Genomic DNA, 21,752 nt, shown 5'->3' on the forward strand with positions numbered 1-21,752 from the left:
TCGATCTTGGATACGCATGATGAAGGTTCTATCCGTGAAGTATCTGCCACGAATAGGACAAACAATTCTTACTGGCGTATTGTACACAGCGTAATCTGACGGTCAGACATAGAGATTACGATTGATGGGATATACAGCGCGACTAACGAATTCTGTTGGCTGGGCACAGTTATTCACCTCATTGTAATAAATGCTAACAAAGAAAAACATAAAGCTGAGAAACTTTTCATCGCACAGCCCTTTATCTTGTTTCCGCAGTGAACGGATATACTGGATGGGTAAGATTGGGGGAAGGGTTTGCCTTCAACGGGATAGCTGGCATCATATTTCTGCCATGTCAACTTGGAAGAAAGATGACCAGTTCTGTTGTATCCTTTCTTGTCAAAGGCTTATCAACAGTCTTTAACGCTAAGGGAGCGCGATCCAATCCAGCATTGGACTAAATCTATTCACCCCAATTTCGCTACATTTGCGGTTAGTAATGTGCCGCTACTGAAAATCCATGGGGTTGGCCAAGTATAATTGTCGCAAAGGTTTTTTCTGTATCTAGCATTGGTCCAACTGGAAGGTATAAACCATCCAGAAAATAACTTTTATTCTGGGGTAGCAATATGTACTTTAGAACCAATCAATATGATAGCAACCAATTTTACTTTTAAAATTTCGTATTGTAATATGATCAATGACGTGAATCTTCCTATTGATTGTATTAAAGTCTAAGAAATTTATTAGCAAATTGAAACAATAATATAAAAGAAGTAGTAATATACTATATGTATAAAACTGTGTGAAAATTTGTGTTGTAGTGTTAAAAAGTTGACAAATACAACCATAAATTGTACTTTTTTAGGTAAAATATTGTTAGAAATAGTTGAGATGACATAACATATATTTATTTGTGATAAGATGTATTGTATAGCGTGTGTTTCTATGTATTCTGTGTCTTTATTACAACACTAAAAAATGAATAAAATTAACATTTCTTGCAAAAGGTCATAACTGAAAATTGTTTAAGACAGAATTGGAAGGATTATTGGCCGTTACCGATTAAGGTTGAACCCTTGGTCTAAACTGGGATAGGCTAAATAAACAAACGATCACTCTCTCTCTCTCTCCCTCTCTCTCTCTCCCTCTCACTCTCTCTCTCTTCCAAATGTTAAACGAAATATACATAAATATCTTAAGATTCAATAATTCCTACTTATAACAGTGAATTAAACATTTTTATTCAATCCATTTTATGACATTTAAAAGGATAAAAGAGTTATAATTAACGACCATTCATACTCAATCCTTGCTATTATCATGTTTGTGTTGTCATGTTTGTATTTTTAAACTGGTTGTTTTCCTACATACTTAAAAATATTCAGACTCTTAGTGAAACTGTCCTTACTATTTTTGACGAAGTTTGTTTTGTTTGTATAAATGGATTAGTTGGAATAAGGAGTATTTTGAAAGAGATCGTGTGAATAAGATTTAAACGCCTGAGGAAAACCTGCTGCGTATTGTTAGAAGCATTTTCTATCAGAGTTTAAATATTAATAACTGAAATTAAATTAAATACTTTCCATAATAGGATATCACTGCACACAACTAGCAAACCAAATGTTTTAAGAGCAAGAAATAATTTTATATAATATAATCTATTTTATACATTGAATTTGTGAAAATAAATTTATAAAATATATATTTTGCTATGTTAGGCCAGTTTTGTTCCCTCCTCATCTGTTCATTGTGTATTTACAAATAGTTTATCTTGTATCGTGAGTAAATATTGTACTATTTACAGTTAACGTTTGCTTGTATTGTGGTCATAGAACTCAATGAAGGTGAAGGTGAATATTTCTATAGTTTCTTTACGTGATGATTCTGTAGTCTTATAGTAATGTTAAATACAAACTACAGTCTTTATATTGAGAATATAATTTAAAAAATATATAAAGAAAAGTTGCTTGAAGCAATAATTTATATTTACTGGGGGGTGAACAAAAGTAAATAGAAATCAAACCAATATATAAAAGTCACAACTTTTATGTAAAAATCCGTCAAAACGTAACCAGGAAGTAATTTACGTTTCTCTCACGGTTCAATTTCCGTTTTAAGAATTTACTCTTTACTCAGGAAACCAATCTACTTCATTTCCATATTTTCGTTTTGCGTGAAAATTGTGACAAAGGAAGTTACCCGGAAATTATGGAGGTCAAAAATATTTGCTCTCATACACTCTTTGAATAAGTTTTGTTGAACTTTAACATATCAAATAAAATTCAGTAATTTCTTTTTGAATGGATATTTAAACATACATAGTTATTCTATATAATATAAATACAATGGATTAAACAATTCTTGTAGTAAATTATACTACGTTTTTAGTTTAGTAGGTATTGTCCTACTTATTACTTATATTCACTTAAGTACATGTAGTATTTTTCATATATATTTCATGGCTATTATTTTACAGAACACACTTAGACATATATTGGAACAGCAATACAAATATGACAAAAAATTTGTTTTCTTATTGAAAGTGTATTACTGTTCCTTTTAATACAATAAGTTCCCATGTATAAAATCAATAATATAACTATCATAATTGGTTGTTTGTTTAGTATCTTCTTATAGCGCTATGTTTAATTATTATTAGCTGCGGTCACATGTGTTATACTAGTAGGTATTTGCTGAAAATAACGTTCTTGAATTAAACATTCCGGACCATGCGTCCCAGAATTAAGGCAAACAATGTCTGAGCAAACCGTAAAGTTGATGTTTTAAAACTACTAGTTACAAACAGCGTATGGCCTTTTGTGTACAGTACAAAAATCTCGAACAACATAACATCTAGAAACGTGCAGCTTATACAATACTACATAGGAGCCTGCTAGACCCCGATCTCTGAAATATTACTGTTACCCCTGTTACCCCTAGAAGATCTTAATATATTAGGGCAGCATTCTAACAGCACGTGACACGTGACAATAAAGTGCTATGGTGTGACTTTAGGAACAACATAACATCTAGAAACGTGCAGCTTATACAATACTACATAGGAGCCTGCTAGATCCCGATCTCTGAAATATTACTGTTACCCCTAGAAGATCTTAATATATTAGAGCAGCATTCTAACAGCACGTGACACGTGACAATAAAGTGCTATGGTGTGACTTTAGGAACAACATAACATCTAGAAACGTGCAGCTTATACAATACTACATAGGAGCCTGCTAGACCCCGATCTCTGAAATATTACTGTTACCCCTAGAAGATCTTAATATATTAGAGCAGCATTCTAACAGCACGTGACACGTGACAATAAAGTGCTATGGTGTGACTTTAGGAACAACATAACATCTAGAAACGTGCAGCTTATACAATACTACATAGGAGCCTGCTAGATCCCGATCTCTGAAATATTACTGTTACCCCTAGAAGATCTTAGTATATTAGAGCAGCATTCTAATAGCACGTGACACGTGACAATAAAGTGCTATGATGTGACTTTAGAAACTGTTGGCATTTAGAGATTTCATTTCTCTCGTAAGTTCCAGCCTCTCTAGTAACACAATTATTCCTCAAATTCAAATCTGGAAAAGATTTCAAAGAACTCCGCCCCTCTGAAAAATTATTGTCCTTTCTTTGTAAATATAGGGATAGCATTTTTATTTACATGTTAAATAATTTCTAAGGTTATTGTGTGAAAGAACCTAATACAATACATTTTCATACGAGTAGAGTAGTTTTCTTAACCAGTATGATATTAACGCGATACATTTTAGTTTAATTAGATACTTTTATTGTTAATGCTTAGTTCTTACATTATTTCAGTTTTTTAAGTATATGGCAAAACATTGTATTTGCAAAACATAAATGTTTTTCATAAAAATTATAATATTTGTTGAGTATTCACTAATATTCACTCGAACCGATTAGAATTATTTAAATATAGTGAAAATTGAAAAAAACAGAAATTTTTAAGTTAAAATAAGTAATGGAAGAATTTTTGAAGTAGAATTGTTTCCATAGGGATTTAAAATTAAAACCTACCTACAGGTATATTTATCAAATATAGAGGCATTTATAGAGATATGAGTCACTTTAATTTAGGAAGTTGAAATTATACATATCTGAATAGTTATATAGCTTGTTTAAATGTCTCATTCATAATTATTATAGCTAGTTCTAAAACATAATTATATAACGCCTCCAGGCTAAATTTACTTAAGGATTGATTCATTATCTTTGAGATTGTGTTCCTATAGTTTCCCGCTCTTTTCATCGAATACATAAATCAGAACTATCTTCTTTATTTAGAACGAACAATTAGTTCAAAATGAACAAGAAAGTTTAAATTTTGACTTAAAACTACGTATTTTATAAATATATTATATGCGTAATTTAAGTTCTTAAAAGACAAGTAAACATTTTTCATGTATTTTTACAAACCTATATCTCTTTGATACCAGTTGTTCCCCGGGTTTTATTGGGTATTTGATAGAAATTACTATATAATAATTAAGAATAAATAAAAAGGGATTTGCCACATTTTATTATACGAGGACCATTATTTTCTTTACAAAACAGCACTAACATTGAATTTATAATGCACACTGTTCTATACATGAAATGTGTATTTGGATAACGAATTACTCGTAGTTATGTAGAGGCTAAACAAAAAGTAATTATTAATAGAGATGTTAGTAATTGTTTCTATTCAAATTTAATGAAAGGCAGAGTAACACAAGGACTCAAGAGTCTGATATTTAGCTACTAAAGTGAAAGGAAGTCTGGGGGAAATCGTAGTTTGAAGCGTGGAATTGAGGGATTTACCGTCAAGCGGTTTATTGACTGGTGTTTACAGCAGGGATTTAACCCTCTCACAATTTTAAATAAAGCTTGTGATGCGGGTTGCTGAATTGGTGAATTATACTTTATTTCCGATATCCATTCAAATCTTAGAGGTATTTTAGTGTAAACTGTAAAGCGTTCTTTTCCTTAACCTATGAGTTTCGCAACCTAAATATTTCATAACTGGGTAATACTTTACTTTTTATTTTCTTTACTTCTGAAGTATGTTCGAGAGTAACATATTCTGAATCATATTTATTTCAACAACTTTAAAGCCACATAGGTATTTATTACGATAAAATACAATCTATGGTTTCCATAATCCTGATAACAAAATAATGTATGATATCATTAATGTTTTGTGTAGTACAACTTAATTAGGTTTTTGTAAAGTAAGGGTTTCTATTAAACAAATATTTAATATAATTTGGTGTTATAATTAAAGGATTTTCTTTCTCGTTGCAATTGTTTTCTAACTTTTATATTTCTTAATTTTATTATTTAGGACTAAAAAACACACACACACATATATATGTATATATATATATATATATATATGTAGGTATATATATATTTATATATATATATATATATATATATATATATATATATTTACATACAACTATAAGAAGCTGTACTTCTAAGAATATGTAAGATTCGTAAAGAGATGTAACGGTATCCGACGGTACACGACTTAACTAGTGAACTAGTGAACTCAAAAGGAATCGAGTCAGAACCGAACTACTGTGGGCCATTACTACTTCTTAGAATAACATATTCCTCGACAGTAGCGCTTTGTTTGTTTAATGACGCGAACCCTGTCTACGGGAACCAGGCACGTCAGCCCCACTTTAAGCTACATGTTTCCTTGTGCTCTACGTTTCAGATGTTACACTTGGTAAACCCACACTATTAAAACTATAAATTCTTTGCACTTTTGTTCCTTTATAAACTTGTATTCTTTCCCGTAAATGTAATAGACATGGGTTGATTATATTAGCCCAATGTCAAAATTAAATAGTTTGATATAATGCTGCATTCATTATTGTATTAATGTAGCAGTAAAATTACATCGTTTGTTACACGTTTAACAACAAGTTGATCGCTTGAATATTGAATAGGCTACATTTGCGCAGCTAAATCGCATCAACCGCTCTAAAAGCACCGGCTATGAATGTTTCATCAGATAGATACGAAACTCTACATATAGACCCTCTCTAAATGCATGCTTGTACATGTAAATATTGAATCCGTTTTTATGCATGTGACATGCATTTTAAAGAATTTTTATTTACTACATTCGAAGAATGCAAACATGTTCTGGAAATTCCGTTTGAATGCAATTCAAATTGAAAAGGTTGCATGTTAGTTATGGCAATCTTAGTTGAGAATACAGGCCTATAAATTATATAACAAATTGATCATTTACTAATCCTCAGATCTCATATGATCATTTACATATTCACAACTTGATTTCTAAAAATACAGGTGACTTTTGATTATAAATTTAATAATTGCAATATTATAAATTAAATTAAGCAACATCGTACATTCTATAAAGTTGACTATGCCAGAAGTAGGTTAAACAGATGTAAGAGTCAGGGTGAAGTATAAACTCTGTAAACTAAAAGCTCTCTGCCCTCACATCAAAGATGATGCTCTTACTATAGAGCTTAAGCCAGGATTTCAGGTCAATAGCTCTCATCATTTCCTCACTTTATTGTCATTTTAAAGATCCATTTCAGTACAGTTACTACTTAGCCAGTACATTAATCTAAAACATTTCAGTACAGTTAGCCAGTACAGTAATCTAACACATTTCAATATTATAAAATTTACATTAAAATAGTTTAACATCAAATCACGCTGGTTAAAATTAATTTAGATCATTTGTTTATTGTCATACTCGATCTGAAATATATTCATATTGATCATTTTCTATACAATTTTGTCTAGCGAACAAAGTAGGAGTTCGCTATATCACATTTTACTCAACAGCCATTGCCAATGGCGCATACAAAAAGTATGTCAAATCTATATTCTTTTTCATTATAGATATAGCCCACAGAATAGATAGTTATACCCCCCTCCCATGTCAGATAATAGAGAAATGTATCCACTCTACTTAATGATAGGATTCAATGACACTGATAAATCCCATGAGTGAACATACATAATTTCAGAACTCATTCTAAAATTTCTTGCACGTATAAAACAAGCTGTTTAAGTAACACGTATAAATGACAAAAAAATCTATTATTTTCAGTGAAAAAATAAGAAACAACAAAATTATTTCTTAACCTGAAATACCATACATACCTTTAAAAAAACTAGGTATATTCATTGTTTAATCATGTAAATTATTGTTTTACTTTGAAATGATTGTAGTAAGTTAAAATAAAAAATTAATTTTACTGTAAATGTATATGGAAAAAAATTAGGATTCAATGTGAATATTGAGTCAGCTCCAGTTCACCATCCTCATAGAGCAGCGTCTGGAAGTACAAGACTCGGTTGCTCCACCGTGCCTACACATCGTGGCTAATATATCGTTGTGCGCTCATAGAGCAGCGTCTGGAATCATGAGCTCAAGCTCACCTGCGTTATGAGTACAAGACTCGGTTGCTCCACCGTGCCTACACATCGTGGCTAATATATCGTTGTGCACTCATAGAGCAGCGTCTGGAATCATGAGCTCAAGCTCACCTGCGTTATGAGTACAAGACTCGGTTGCTCCACCGTGCCTACACATCGTGGCTAATATATCGTTGTGCACTCATAGAGCAGCGTCTGGAATCATGAGCTCAAGCTCACCTGCGTTATGAGTACAAGACTCGGTTGCTCCACCGTGCCTACACATCGTGGCTAATATATCGTTTTGCACTCATAGAGCAGCGTCTGGAATCATGAGCTCAAGCTCACCTGCGTTATGAGTACAAGACTCGGTTGCTCCACCGTGCCTACACATCGTGGCTAATATATCGTTGTGCACTCATAGAGCAGCGACTGGAATCATGAGCTCAAGCTCACCTGCGTTATGAGTACAAGACTCGGTTGCTCCACCGTGCCTACACATCGTGGCTAATATATCGTTGTGCACTCATAGAGCAGCGTCTGGAATCATGAGCTCAAGCTTACCTGCGTTATGAGTACAAGACTCGGTTGCTCCACCGTGCCTACACATCGTGGCTAATATATCGTTGTGCACTCATAGATGAGCGTCTGAAATCATGAGCTCAAGCTCACCTGCGTTATGAGTACAAGACTCGGTTGCTCCACCGTGCCTACACATCGTGGCTAATATATAGTTGTGCACTCATAGAGCAGCGTCTGGAATCATTAGCTCAAGCTCACCAACTAAAAAACTCAATCAATGATATCCTAAACTTTAACAGGAATGTAAACGATAACCTACGTTTTTTAAATGTCAACTTGGTTTTGTTTTAGGTGGTTTCGATGAGTCAAAATTTATTGCGTCTATTTTCGGACTGTCAACATTTCAAAAACGTTATCCTTATTTTTGTCTGCTAGAAGCCGAACCACATATGCTAGATCGCCTAGTGATTCAGATGATGGATTAAAATTATCCAAGTGCTATTATTTGAAACCCGTGGGGTAACTTTAGACCACATTAGAAGGAAAATTTCACAGGTTAAGAAAATGATTATGACTAGGACTATTTTTAATCAATAATATTAAATGTTTAATCAGATTAAAAAGACAGAAAGTAACTCCAAATTTCTTTGATCTATGTACACCTCAATATACTTCTGTACAACATTTATTATTAGCCAATTGTATTTATTGATTTGTTACTTTGATAATATCCTGAACGAATCGCTAATTAATTATAGGCATTAAAGTACCTTTCACCCGTTATTTACTTTCCTCTATAAATTAGAATTACTGTATTTCCTTCTGTATGAAAACATTGAAATTAATTCATAGAAACCCATCAATGTTTCATTACAGACTTTATTTGTTGTTTCAATCAAAGCCAATCAGCAAGACAGCCAATTCAAATTGTAAACGTTTACATGGACTATTACTGTGAAAAGAATAAAGTCTGCTGGCGGTTATTAGCGTATTGTTAGGGATAATTACACCTATTAAGTCAGAATATGATTTGATGAATGTGATTGTTATCTGAATGTTGTTTGGTAAACCTATATTAATAGTTTTTAATAAAATTATATACTGTTATATTCTAACTAAAATCTACAATTAATTAATCAAATATAATCGAGCAATAAACATGTATAGTAGCAAAACACAAGTTTAAAGACATATCATAGGCCTACGAGTTTCCTCTTAATTTTGTACCATGACTATAAAACGTGACTTTGCACGTGTTTTCCTATAGAATAACATTATCGTCATAGACATGTCGTTGTTTAATTGTATAATAAGCACTCTTGTGAGTAGGTGATGGTCACTAGAAGATGTTCCAGGCTACTCATCCAGTTCTGCATAATTGGACTAAATTCAAAGAAATATTTTATAGGGTCCTGAAACTGAAGTGCGAAACATGTTTTAGAAATGTCAATAAAATATACAAATTTCTCAAGAACATTTCGTAATATTTTAATTAATAACTTTAACAATAATTTCAATAACAACTGAAATATTCTAGTCCAGAGTAGAGGAATACAATAACACAAAATAAAGATCTTAGAAGCCCACTTCTGTGTAAAGCCAACTAGGACGGGTTTTATAACAGTCTAAATTAATGTTAAAAGTACATGTTAATTTTGTAACTTATATCTTATACCGAATATTTGCTAAAAATATAAAGTTAAAATTATGTTTCTATCGGATCTTTTAATTTTATAATCTGTATATTTTCTTCATCCGTGCTGAATAGCAGTTGCAGAAGTAGTTGAAACAGAAGAGTTATTACTATCAACTTTATTCCATGCTGTCACACTATAAATGTAAAACAATTGAAAATAGTTGTTAAATTAATACGGTTTTACTGTAATAAAATAATTTTTTCACAGAGAAGTTTATTATATACATCAGACTCTTGCAAATAATACAGTATTTCACAACTTTGTAAACCTTTAAACATGAGATTTTTGCTAATTTAGAGAGCAATTGGGCGAGGCTTGGAGGGTTTCTAACAATATTAAGATTATATTCAAACTAGAGACCGTAAGAATACCAATGTAACATTGCAGTACAATGAGTTGAATGGTTTAAGCGTGAATGCAAAACAAACAAACAAAGGCACTTTCACTTTATAATAATAGTAGTGCAATTTGTATGCAGCATTACTTGTTTTTTTTTTTTTTTTTTAAAAAAACTCCCACGATTTTAGATCAATGTAGAGGAACTCCAAGTCGAAGTTTGTAGGTTTCTTGGCGAGGACACGTGTGCTGTAATACGAAAGATGCTATGATATTCTTTAAATGGAACTAGTAATATATCATGCAAAAGTTACTATGTTTTCAGTGTTCATACTTAAGAGGACCAGAAGGTGAGTAAAATTGCCAGTAATTCTCAATTCAGGCTTTGAACTTCCAAATTACATTGATTATTTTTCTGACGCAAAATTTGGGTTAGCTATTTGGGCCAAAAAACTATATAAATAGACCTACTTATAGTTTTATAATGAGGTTGGATTCAAAATCTTACAGATTTCTAAATTTTATAGATATAGATATTGTTATTTAAAACTAAAAAATTGATTAAACATAAACTAACACACTGCAATATGTATTATGACAGTTTTCTTTCATATTTAAATTATGAATGAATTATACCAGTAGTTATATTGCTAATCAGTGTAGTGTACCTCAACAGCGAGAAACCTATGCGATGTCCCGTTAACCATTTCCTGTCATAAAAATTACATTTAGTGTCTCGTGAATTGCTTTGTAATTCCTCTTGGTATAATCGCGGGCTCACTGCTCTCGCTTGCCTTCTCAAGTTAGTGCCCTAACCCTCCGTTTTTGTTTTGTTACCTACTGTAAATGAGCTGTCCCACAGTGTCTAAGTAAACCAAATGTAATGCCTTACATGCACACATTCCCAATGAAGTTCAATAAATAAAATATAGAAAACACAAGTTGGTATGCCTTGTAGTCATTATGTTGAAATAAGAAGTAATTTTACTTTTGTTTTGCTTTCACTATATAAATGTAAACAAATTAAACTATTGGTTTAATAAATAAACAAATAGTCGTGATTTCATAACACAATGTTTGCACAAAACAGTTTATTATATTTATAAGATTCTTTCAATTTATATTACACAACTTAGATCCCAATATGGAATATTTTGCTGCCTTAAAGACCAACAACTCGTGGTTTCAACTCATTTACACCCCTACATTCATGAATTTTCCTATTTAAGTGACGAGGAATGTGTATGAAATTTTATCTTTCTACGACACCGGGAAGTCTTAAAACAAAAAAATAGTTGTTCTAAGGGTTGTAACCCCTTTCAAACCTTTATGGATATTTTATTTTATGAACATGGATTTTATAAGGCATAAAATTGCCAAAAGCTTTGACTTTTGAGATAACGAGAAATTGGAAAACTTTTGATATGTCAGTGAGGTAGGGTTTTGTATATAGAGTAATTTACATATTTCTATAATCATTCAAAACACAGAAATTAGGTATTTTCAACACTTATCAACTCGCAGAAGAGATATGTCAAATTAGAATGCAACCACAGTAATGAAAAAGACATAACAAGTAATAAAAATTGGGCTCGTCGGTCTGCTTTTCAAGACAGTATTTCAGTCACTAAATTTATAATAATTAGTAATGTTTGGTTAATTACACTAATTGTTTAATTGTATGGCATGGTTGGAGTTCGTCAGATTATGTACAGCGTAATATGATTTAATACGATTTGATGCACCAAAAATAATTATCTATGGTTAAAAAATAATTTTAAATAAATAGCAATTTTAATGATGGTTTCACTACCGTTCAACCAATATCACTAATATAAAATTTGTTGTATCATTTATTCTAATTTATAACCACAGATGTTAAAATTACCGTACGCTCGAAATAATGGTAAAATAGTGTACATTTTTATCTGCCAATAATGTTTTGAGGCCAATTTTAAAGCAATAAAATATTATTGCATCTGGTACGACATTTGCAACATAATAACTGTTAATTTTACAGAATAGAATGGCATTGAACTATTCCGGAAGCATTTTAAGCAACATCTTCAACCGAGAAATTGCCTCTGCGTATTAAGTTACTTTAATAATACAATTTAATTAAATTTCATTTAACCAATATAGTGAGAGGCATTTATTATTAAACAATTAGAACTGGGTTTGTCGAGCAGGTTTTCAGGGAAGTCATATGATCGAAAAAGGTTGTATCGAAACGTTGGTTGTACTTTAATGGTTGTTGGTATGTGAAATATAAAAAAAGTTTAATCTAAAGTGATATATTTCATTGACCTAAATATTACATAAGTTTTACTAAATCAGAATTACTTTATTACGTTAATGGTGATAGCAGAGTGGTCAAAGCTAATGCATGTCATAAGACATCATTGTATGAACAATGATCTATTTCGTCCTGATATTGAGTAAAATGAACAAAATAATATCAAAACTGTATTTTAATTAAAATCTTATACGTATTGATTTGTTCACTAAACTGTTGTTATTAAAACAGCGTATTTAACTAATTAATGTTAATATAACTGAAATGGATAGTTTGTGATACGTGATGCAGGAATAAGTAATCTCATTAAGCATATGATGTTAGTAAATTCCGCAATTTAAAAAATTCTCTTTTATCCCTTATCGAATTTTAAAAAGAGGCTTTAGGAAATAAAAAATGGGAAATATTCTACATATTTTAAAAACATTTAATTCTTAATAAATGAAACTATACAAATAGTTTAAGTTTAAAATTGCTAAGTGAAACTTTATATCATTGATATAGTTAGGTCTTTCAATATTACATGTATATGCCCGTTATTAAAATATTTTTACTATTCAAAATAAGTTCAGTCTATTAACATTCAAACTATGAATTGATATTGACCTTTTCCTTAAATTACACTTAAATACAGATGATCACACATCTTGGAATGCGGAAATGTTGTTTGCTGTGATTTATTACACATATCAGAGAGAATAAACGCCAAGAATCGCCATTTCGTGTCACGGCAGGAATGTCTTCTGCCCCTATCCTTCTAAAAGGGAGAAGGCCAACCCCTACTAAGGAGGCAATAACCTCACACATATAGGAAAAAGGGTGAGTGAGGGGAGAACTAACTGGATACTGGTCATGTATAATTTACTGACTGCCTAGGAAACCTTTTGGAGCATGGTTTTATCTAGTTTGGCAAAGAAATAAGCTTAGGAAGATTACTGACTGATGTGATTACTGACTAACCGTGTTCGATGTGTTCAATAAGACATGCTGATCAGTACGGCTGATGAGTAGTATATTTTCTAAAATATAACTCTTCTATTCGTTCGAAACAAAACTAGACAGTTTGCTTTTTGACTCAGTCTGCCTACTGGCTCCTGCACCTTAGATGGTAGCAAGACTGCATATGTTTTTAATCTTAGAAACAAGGCAAATTCTACTTTCAGGTGTGTGTAATATTAATAATTTGAACTATAAATAATCTTTATATCGTATACAAGAAATAAGAGCTAGTGGTTACTTTTATTTAACTTTTCGACATTTCAGTAAAGAACACTGAAATAATATTTACTATATGCAGTCCATCGTATTACCCCATAAGTGCTTCCACTACGATTACTACAGACATCGTATTCCTCCACTCTGAGACAATTTGTTTTAAGTGTTACAATTGTCGGGGCTATTCATTAAAATAATATAGGTGTTTCAAAAATTAATCTTCATAAGATCAACCCAAGTCAAAAAGTGCTTAAAACCCTTTAAAACCCTCAGAAAAACTGTTTTAACCTGCTATCATCCTAGATCGATGAAATTTGCCATAGGTGACGTACGACCTCAAAAATAAGACTTTTCTTGCAGATAATAAAACCCCTAAAGTGGTTAAAAAACAAATTATACATATATACATACTTACATGGTCTATATAATTGATTTATTGTGTATTTAAGTACTTATGCCCAATATATCCGTGGCTACAAGTCAAACCCTGATTTTGCGGGTGAAATTAATTGATTCTCATATTGAGCTCATCTCATATAAGTGCTCTTCCTAAGATTACTACGGGCTTCGTATCTCTCCAACTTCAGGACTCCAAAACATTGCACCTTAAACTTAAGTCCACTTACTCTGAAATTGATCGCGTACCATGACGCAGGGAACTGCTATTTATTTTATAACATATTCCACTAAACAAGGTGACAAGGATATAATACCTCTATTAATATTAAATCGTTATATCGGAAAGGGAAAACTTGTATTTTGTTATAGAATATGACTAGTACTGAAATGTACATTATATGCATTAAAGCTGTACAACTACAGCTTTTTTAAAGAATAATTTAATTTATTATATCCTAATTTATTATCCTTGATTTGCAACAAAAACACCTAAATTGAGGATTAAATATAGAAAATTGTTAAAGCCATTAGTGTTTGAGAAGTCATTTACAAGGCAATTAATAAACACTGCCTCTGATACGACATTGCGAGTCTATAATTGCTCAGGGTATAGTGCAGAATGCTATTGAACTGGTTCTGTAGTAAATTAACCAGCCGTCTTCGTCCGTCCAATTACTTCAGGCAACTAAATTGAGTCGGTATTCAATCCTTGAACGATAATGTAGTTACCGTAAATCTCTAAAACTGGCAGATCTGAAGTTACAATTAAAATTGTTAATTGTTACATGGATTGCCATCAGGAGAGTATGTTTTAACACCTGGATATTTATGCTAGTTTATTTATTACACTTTAACAATGTAACGGTTTTATAATTAGGATATGCAATAATAGGTCGTTTAATTTCACCAGTGGTGTATCCCACAGTGCACAAGCTTGTGCGATTGATGTCTATTCTCATAGGGGTAGTCCGGTTCACACAGAATTAAAATATTTGACGATATTTTTATGCTTTATATTATGGTCATTGAGTTTAACAAATTATAGGCTCAAGGATTTTATCATACCTTTAATTAAACCTGTTCAAAAATCCATTTAGTTGGTATAATTTTCATGTACTATATTTATTCAACTATAAATCTGTAACAGCTTTTTTCCGATTAAGAACTACCTTAGACTCTTCCTTCACCAAAACAGCCATAAATGTTCTATAGATTATTGAAAGGGAGCCTCCAGAGTTGATAAAAATAGGAAACGTGATTAACTGCTAAATGGCATTTTAAATAAGACCTGCTAATGAACTATTTACTTTGAAAATTACAGATAGCTGAAAGTAAACTCACAATGTAGGTTAACATAAACCTACTGAGTAAATACCTGAATGGATTGTTACATGAATCCTTTTATATTTTCTAAAAAATTATGATTTTTCCTTGGACCAACAGGAAATTAAGCAAATGTTTTGTGTCTTTAGAATCTCCATCATTGCACGGACGGATTGACAGTCGGATTAGATTTAAAAAAGCTTAATCTTAAAACTTAATTTCAAATGAAGAAGTTCAAAGCAAAAACTTTAATAATGAATTCAAATAGATCGACAGTTAATTGTACCCCTTATACCTTTTACCGGTCACCAAGTACCAATTTTAAGTAATCTTATAAATAATTATTTGTTACCATTAAAAATCAACCAAATAAAGCGGTTTTTTTTGTATTTTCATCGAATAAAATATTAAGATGAAATATATAAATAACTTATCACTTGCCATTTGACACAATATTTCTACATTTACATATTGAGCAGTAAAATCAAATATTTAAATTTATATTGCTTATAGCAAACTTATTTCTATTGCAAATATTTAGTTTTAATACGAATCATAATTATTTGTTTGCTCATTATTTTGTAATAATTTTGATGTAGTTAACACATTTTTTAGTAAAAGAGATCTTTATAAATGTGCAAAATCCACTCCTAGTAATTTAACTGCTAATTAAGACCGTACATGTATTGCTACTTGTGAATATCATCTGTAACTAATAGAAAATAAAACCATTAAACAGTAAATGGAAGTAAATGTATCCCTTTCGGCACATATGGAAGACCTGTAGATTTTAAATTATGGCTTTATCTTAATTGATAAAACTAAACATACATTATTAGTTACGGAGATAAATTTATATATAACTGGTGATGTTATGACTGGTTTTTTATGAATATATACCTGTAGTACTTTAAAAACTTATAACCTCCATCGTTTTTTTATCGTATCAGATATAAATAGCTATATTATTGTACTTACACAATCAATTCCCAATATGACCAACTGTGTCAATACTGCTGCCTAAACTACAAGCATTGTTAGTCTGTGTTGTATTGCATCATTGTTTCTGTAATGTCTTGCTGTCTTTGTCTAATATATAAATTGCGAGGTTAGTTAATATATTGTATACTTTGGACTTCTTTGCTGAATGAAGATATAATATTGGGCTTCGACAGAGCTATTGGAGTAAGCTAGATTCATAATATACAGCGGAAGTCATACTTCCACCTGTCTTCTTAGTTTTCATTACGTCAAAAACATCTGTTCTATTGTAAACGTGATGTTGGAATGTGATTTATTTCTCTATTAATTCTTCTAAGCTGTTTTTACCGTAGGAAAAACTGTTAATAAATCATATACGAAAAAACTAGCAACTCAGGCTTCGTATACAATCCGTGCAGTGAAATATATTCTAAGTTTACATACATAAGTTGGCTACTACAGTGGAATATGGAGAATATATTGCTCCATAAACTTTTCTTATAGAAAAAATTTTTAAATGAGTGTGATGGATTAGATATTTCAAATGACGGTCGCTATGTTGTAGTTACATTCTGATATCGATTACCATGCTGGCCAACAAACTAAACCCAAATAATTTAAATTTGACCAAGTTTCAAGTTGTGTAGAATTTGTTGGACAGTTATCTTTTCCACAAGCTGCTTTATATAACATGATTTTGTTAATTTTTTAGCACTTTATATGGTTGTACCTTTTCTAAAACCATAAACGAAAAACATGAGATATTAACGGGATTAAGAAGCCTTTTCGTCTTTTCTTTTCTTAGACGAATATATGAATTTTCCTTCACCATTAGGACGATTGCTAGAGGCTTGTTAAAACAACAGCCTAGAAATTTAAAGAATAATTTGGAAATAAAGAATGGGCCAGACTTACCTGCTGTTGGGTTTTAGGTTGTAACGAACATCACGTCCATGTTAGGTTACGTTTGTGTTCAGACTCAGAGGCCAGATGAGAAAACACGAGGAGCAATAACGATATAAACATGAAACGGTTGTATAAACGTGATAAAGAGTGGTAACTGTTCAAGCATATCTTGCATCTGTGTGTAATACTCGTACGCCCCTTCTTGTTTTTCTCTGTTTATGCCTGTATCTCTCGTACAGTTTTTTTTTTTTTACAAAAGAAGCACGCTTAAAAACATACTGTTGAAATTCCATTATTTTTTCATACATATTGCACACACGCAATATCCCAATAATAATATTTAACTGTTATTGGAAATGTGATTAATCTACTATCAGTGATTTTTTTTAAAGATTATTACTTTTTTCACATGATATAACTGGTACAGTAATTGGAGCCTCAGTTAATATTCTTGCATTCTAAATTTCATATTATGTATTGTTAATAATTTTTAGATAAAAAAAACATCGTAATATAAAAAAACTGATCTTTCCATAGCACTTTAAATATAATGAAATAATGAAACATATTCATCTTTGTTACGATGGCGGCAACCAAGGCGACAAAGCATTTTCCTCTGAGTAGGATCTTTGCACGCCCTTACAGGAGCTATCCACTTGATTAACAGCAGTTTTATTGGCTTCGGTGGTGACAGTTTGAAGAGATTTCAGCCTTATCCCTTGCGGTGATTTATACACCTTAGGGAGGGTTGGTGTTCTGTGGCCACTCTTACGCCTTCATAAATCCAGGACTGACTACAACACAATACAATCATAAAAACTACAAAGAAACTTACAAAATCATTACTGGTTGCTATCATTTACTCTTCAAATTTAAGATCTAATGAAACGGTTTATTTTATTTTTCAGATGATATTCAGAAGTTGAAACAAAACAGGCCAAGTCCAATATCGGATACCAGGTTCTGTGAGCGCGTCTGGCAAACCAATGTAACTATCTTTTCGAGCCTTGATATATTTGAGACTCTGGAAAAGTTTATTTGTTCGTTCGCACGATATATAAAGAAACTAATTCATCTGTAGACTTGAAATTTAGTTCGATACTTTATTTTATTCTATATAGGTAATTTTGTGTTCGTTAATATTGTGTGTCAATCCATGAGTGTTAGAAGGAATTCTTACATTGATCTTATAGGTAATCATGATAGCACATTTTTTAAATTACATAAATCATATACAGTTTAACAAAGTAACCTTAAAGCCTAACTACAAGAATGAAGTGAGCTCTAACTTTTAATGTAACCTCAAGTCTGTTACGTAGCACGAGGTCTGGAGTACACGCACTCTCTCTTCATTGTCCATATTGTCTAATTGTCTAATAACTCTCGCTACGAGTTGTTCTTAAAGTTGACTTCAACACAACCAGATTAGGAATTGTAGACCTTTCTAATAGTTTATATATGATGTATTAAATAATATGTTACGTCTTAAATTGACCTAACAGCAAAATATGGAAGCAAACATTATAATATGAACTTATCATTTAATCTCTTAGTAAGCAAATATTTAATTATATTCATAATAAAATGAAATTCTTATCGTCATTACGGAAACAGCCTTAAAAGGAACCTGATAACAATCTGATTTAAAACTTTAAATTATAGTTAAAGAGAAAAGGCGATATTGTAAAAACCGGCTAAAAATCTATTTTACTTAATGCTATAATTAATATAATTACAAATTTTTAAACCGAATTAAATCACCACTACATAAAATGGTACTATATTAAATATCATACAAGAAATTCTTCATTAAAAATCAGGTCTAATTGGTGTCGACTGAGCTCATGTGATTTTATTACTTATGTGATGTTGATCCCTGTAGCTAACAGTTTTTAATTTTGTTGATCCTTAAAAATGTAGGTTACTGTGTACATTTTCAATATTTATAAATTCAATTTATACTTAGAAACGCACAATGTTTTAAGTGTACAGATTTAAAATCTTTTTTATATACTATATATCTTTAATTTATTTTATTACATTTTGGTTTACATTATTAAAAAGCACAAAAATCAAAAAAAGTGTTTTATGTAGTGTAAAAATTGTATTTGTTGTAAATTTTATAAAATAATCGTATCTATTGTACCAACTTTTGCCTTTCGTGTATAAAATATATTAAATCTTTCTTCAAGAGCATCTGGATACCATTTCATAATTTCTGAAAATAGACAAAATGAAGAATAAGTAGTGACTACCTCTAGTTGGAATGCACGTTCCAATCTTGTTAACTCTGTCTGTCCAATTGTCTGAAGTTTGTTCTGTCCCTGTCTGCTCCATTTCATGTTATAATTGAATTCTTGTATTTTCATGTGCGTGTGTGTCATGTATGTCTTTTAGTAAAATGTGCTCTGTCCTGTATAAAAGCGCTGTACATTCAATTGGAAATATTGGAATTGTGGAATTGAAAAAAAATGTTGTTTTGTACTTGTAATTGGATTTGTAAACAAATTTGTCTGTCTGTAAACATATTTATTTACGTTTTGTAAGTTCTGACTTAAAAAAATTTCTATTTATAATATTAATTATGTATTGCACAACTACTTATATTTAAATTTTTTAAATAGCTACATGTAAGCTCGTCGAAATACTACAAAATTAAAATTTAATCCATGTAACTAAACATTTAATCTTTATAAATCTACATTAAATTGGTTATATTCTAATTTTAATTAAAATATCTTCTTTAATTATAATCTTTAATTATAATATTCTGTAAACTTCATAAAAATTATATAATGAGGGTAAAAATTGATGCTCATTTCTGGGCAAATAATTAAAAAACCAATTCATAACTCATTAGCAACCGAGTCTAATTACTTTTATTCAAGTCAAAGACACTAGAAAATATATATTGTTTTCGGCACTCATAGAGCAGAACCTGTTAAACTTCTCTTCGATATCAATATAAAAAACTGGGCTATATGACAGCAATATAATAAAAAATGAACTAAAAAATTTGTGTTTTCGTGGCCTAACTCTCTTACATTTAAAGAACGAGAAAACAATAGGGAGCTACAATCACTCTAATCAGGTACCAATATATGCTAACTGCACTCAGTTAGCTCCGAAGTTCAAGAATGCAATGGCACTATAAGTATAACCTGCAAAGATGTGGCTCAATATAAGTTGAGAGGCAAAAAGGTTCACATCCACACAAGTAAGTAAACACATTAGGCCCAAGTGGAATGTACTACCATTTTTACCTCACTTGTACAGGTGGATATATATGTTTGGTGGTTTCTTATCATCATCCATTTACCGAAGATGGCTCTTTGTAGTAAGGCCGAAAAGTTTTAAAAATGTAATTGTCTAAAGAATGATTTCTTGAGTTGTAAACCGGTAAAAGCAAATATTAGTTAGCTGGCTTTGTAAGCTTGCAAGGAGAGTTCGCATTTCTTTGCTACTGATTTGATATTGGAAAAACTTAGATGATATTCTCTCTTTCATAGGTTTTCTGAACAATTATTCTTACTTTCCCACAAAAAAGTACAGGTTTTTTAGTTTCCGAATAGGTCGTTTTCATCGATTTTAATGTCTACTGTAACGTGAAGAAACACATCAGTGGGAGTTTTATTTCTCGTGAAAACATTGATATATTTGATTATGTCTGACTCCTAATTTTGAAATTGCTTACATCTTACAGCTATAGTAACATAAGCTGTAGTTTATGCACAACTCCTACTAAGGGCTAGAACAATTTACTTATGATCAAGATAACAGGGAACAGAACCAGCCTCAGTTGAATAAGACCTTAAAATAAGAACCAGAAAGTCTATTCTTGGCCATCAACACCTACTAAGGGCTAGAAACTATTTACTTATGATCAAGGTAACAGGGAACAGAACCGGCCTCAGTTGAATAGGACCCTAAAATAAGAACCAGAAAGTCTATTCTTGGCCATCAACACCTACTAAGGGCTAGAACTATTTACTTATAATCAAGATAACAGGGAACAGAACCGCCTCAGTTGAATAGGACCTTAAAATAAGAACCAGAAAGTCTATTCTCGGCCATCAACACCTACTAAGGGCTAGAACTATTTACTTATAATCAAGATAACAGGGAACAGAACCGGCCTCAGTTGAATAGGACCTTAAAATAAGAACCAGAAAGTCTATTCTTGGCCATCAACACCTACTAAGGGCTAGAACTATTTACTTATAATCAAGATAACAGGGAACAGAACCGGCCTCAGTTGAATAGGACCCTAAAATAAGAACCAGAAAGTCTATTCTTGGCCATCAAACACCTACTAAGGGCTAGAACTATTTACTTATAATCAAGATAACAGGGAACAGAAACCGGCCCTCAGTTGAATAGGACCCCGAAAATAAGAACCAGAAAGTCTATTCTTGGCCATCAACACCTACTAAGGGCTAGAACTATTTACTTATGATCAAGGTAACAGGGAACAGAACCGGCCTCAGTTGAATAGGACCTTGAAATAAGAACCAGAAAGTCTATTTCTTGGCCATCAATACCTACTAAGGGCTAAGAACTATTTACTTATAATCAAGATAACAGGGAACAGAACCGGCCTCAGTTGAATAGGACCTTAAAATAAGAACCAGAAAGTCTATTCTTGGCCATCAACACCTACT

This window comes from Homalodisca vitripennis, chromosome 6 (assembly GCF_021130785.1).
Source record: "Homalodisca vitripennis isolate AUS2020 chromosome 6, UT_GWSS_2.1, whole genome shotgun sequence".
NCBI classification, from domain to species: Eukaryota; Metazoa; Arthropoda; class Insecta; order Hemiptera; family Cicadellidae; genus Homalodisca; species Homalodisca vitripennis.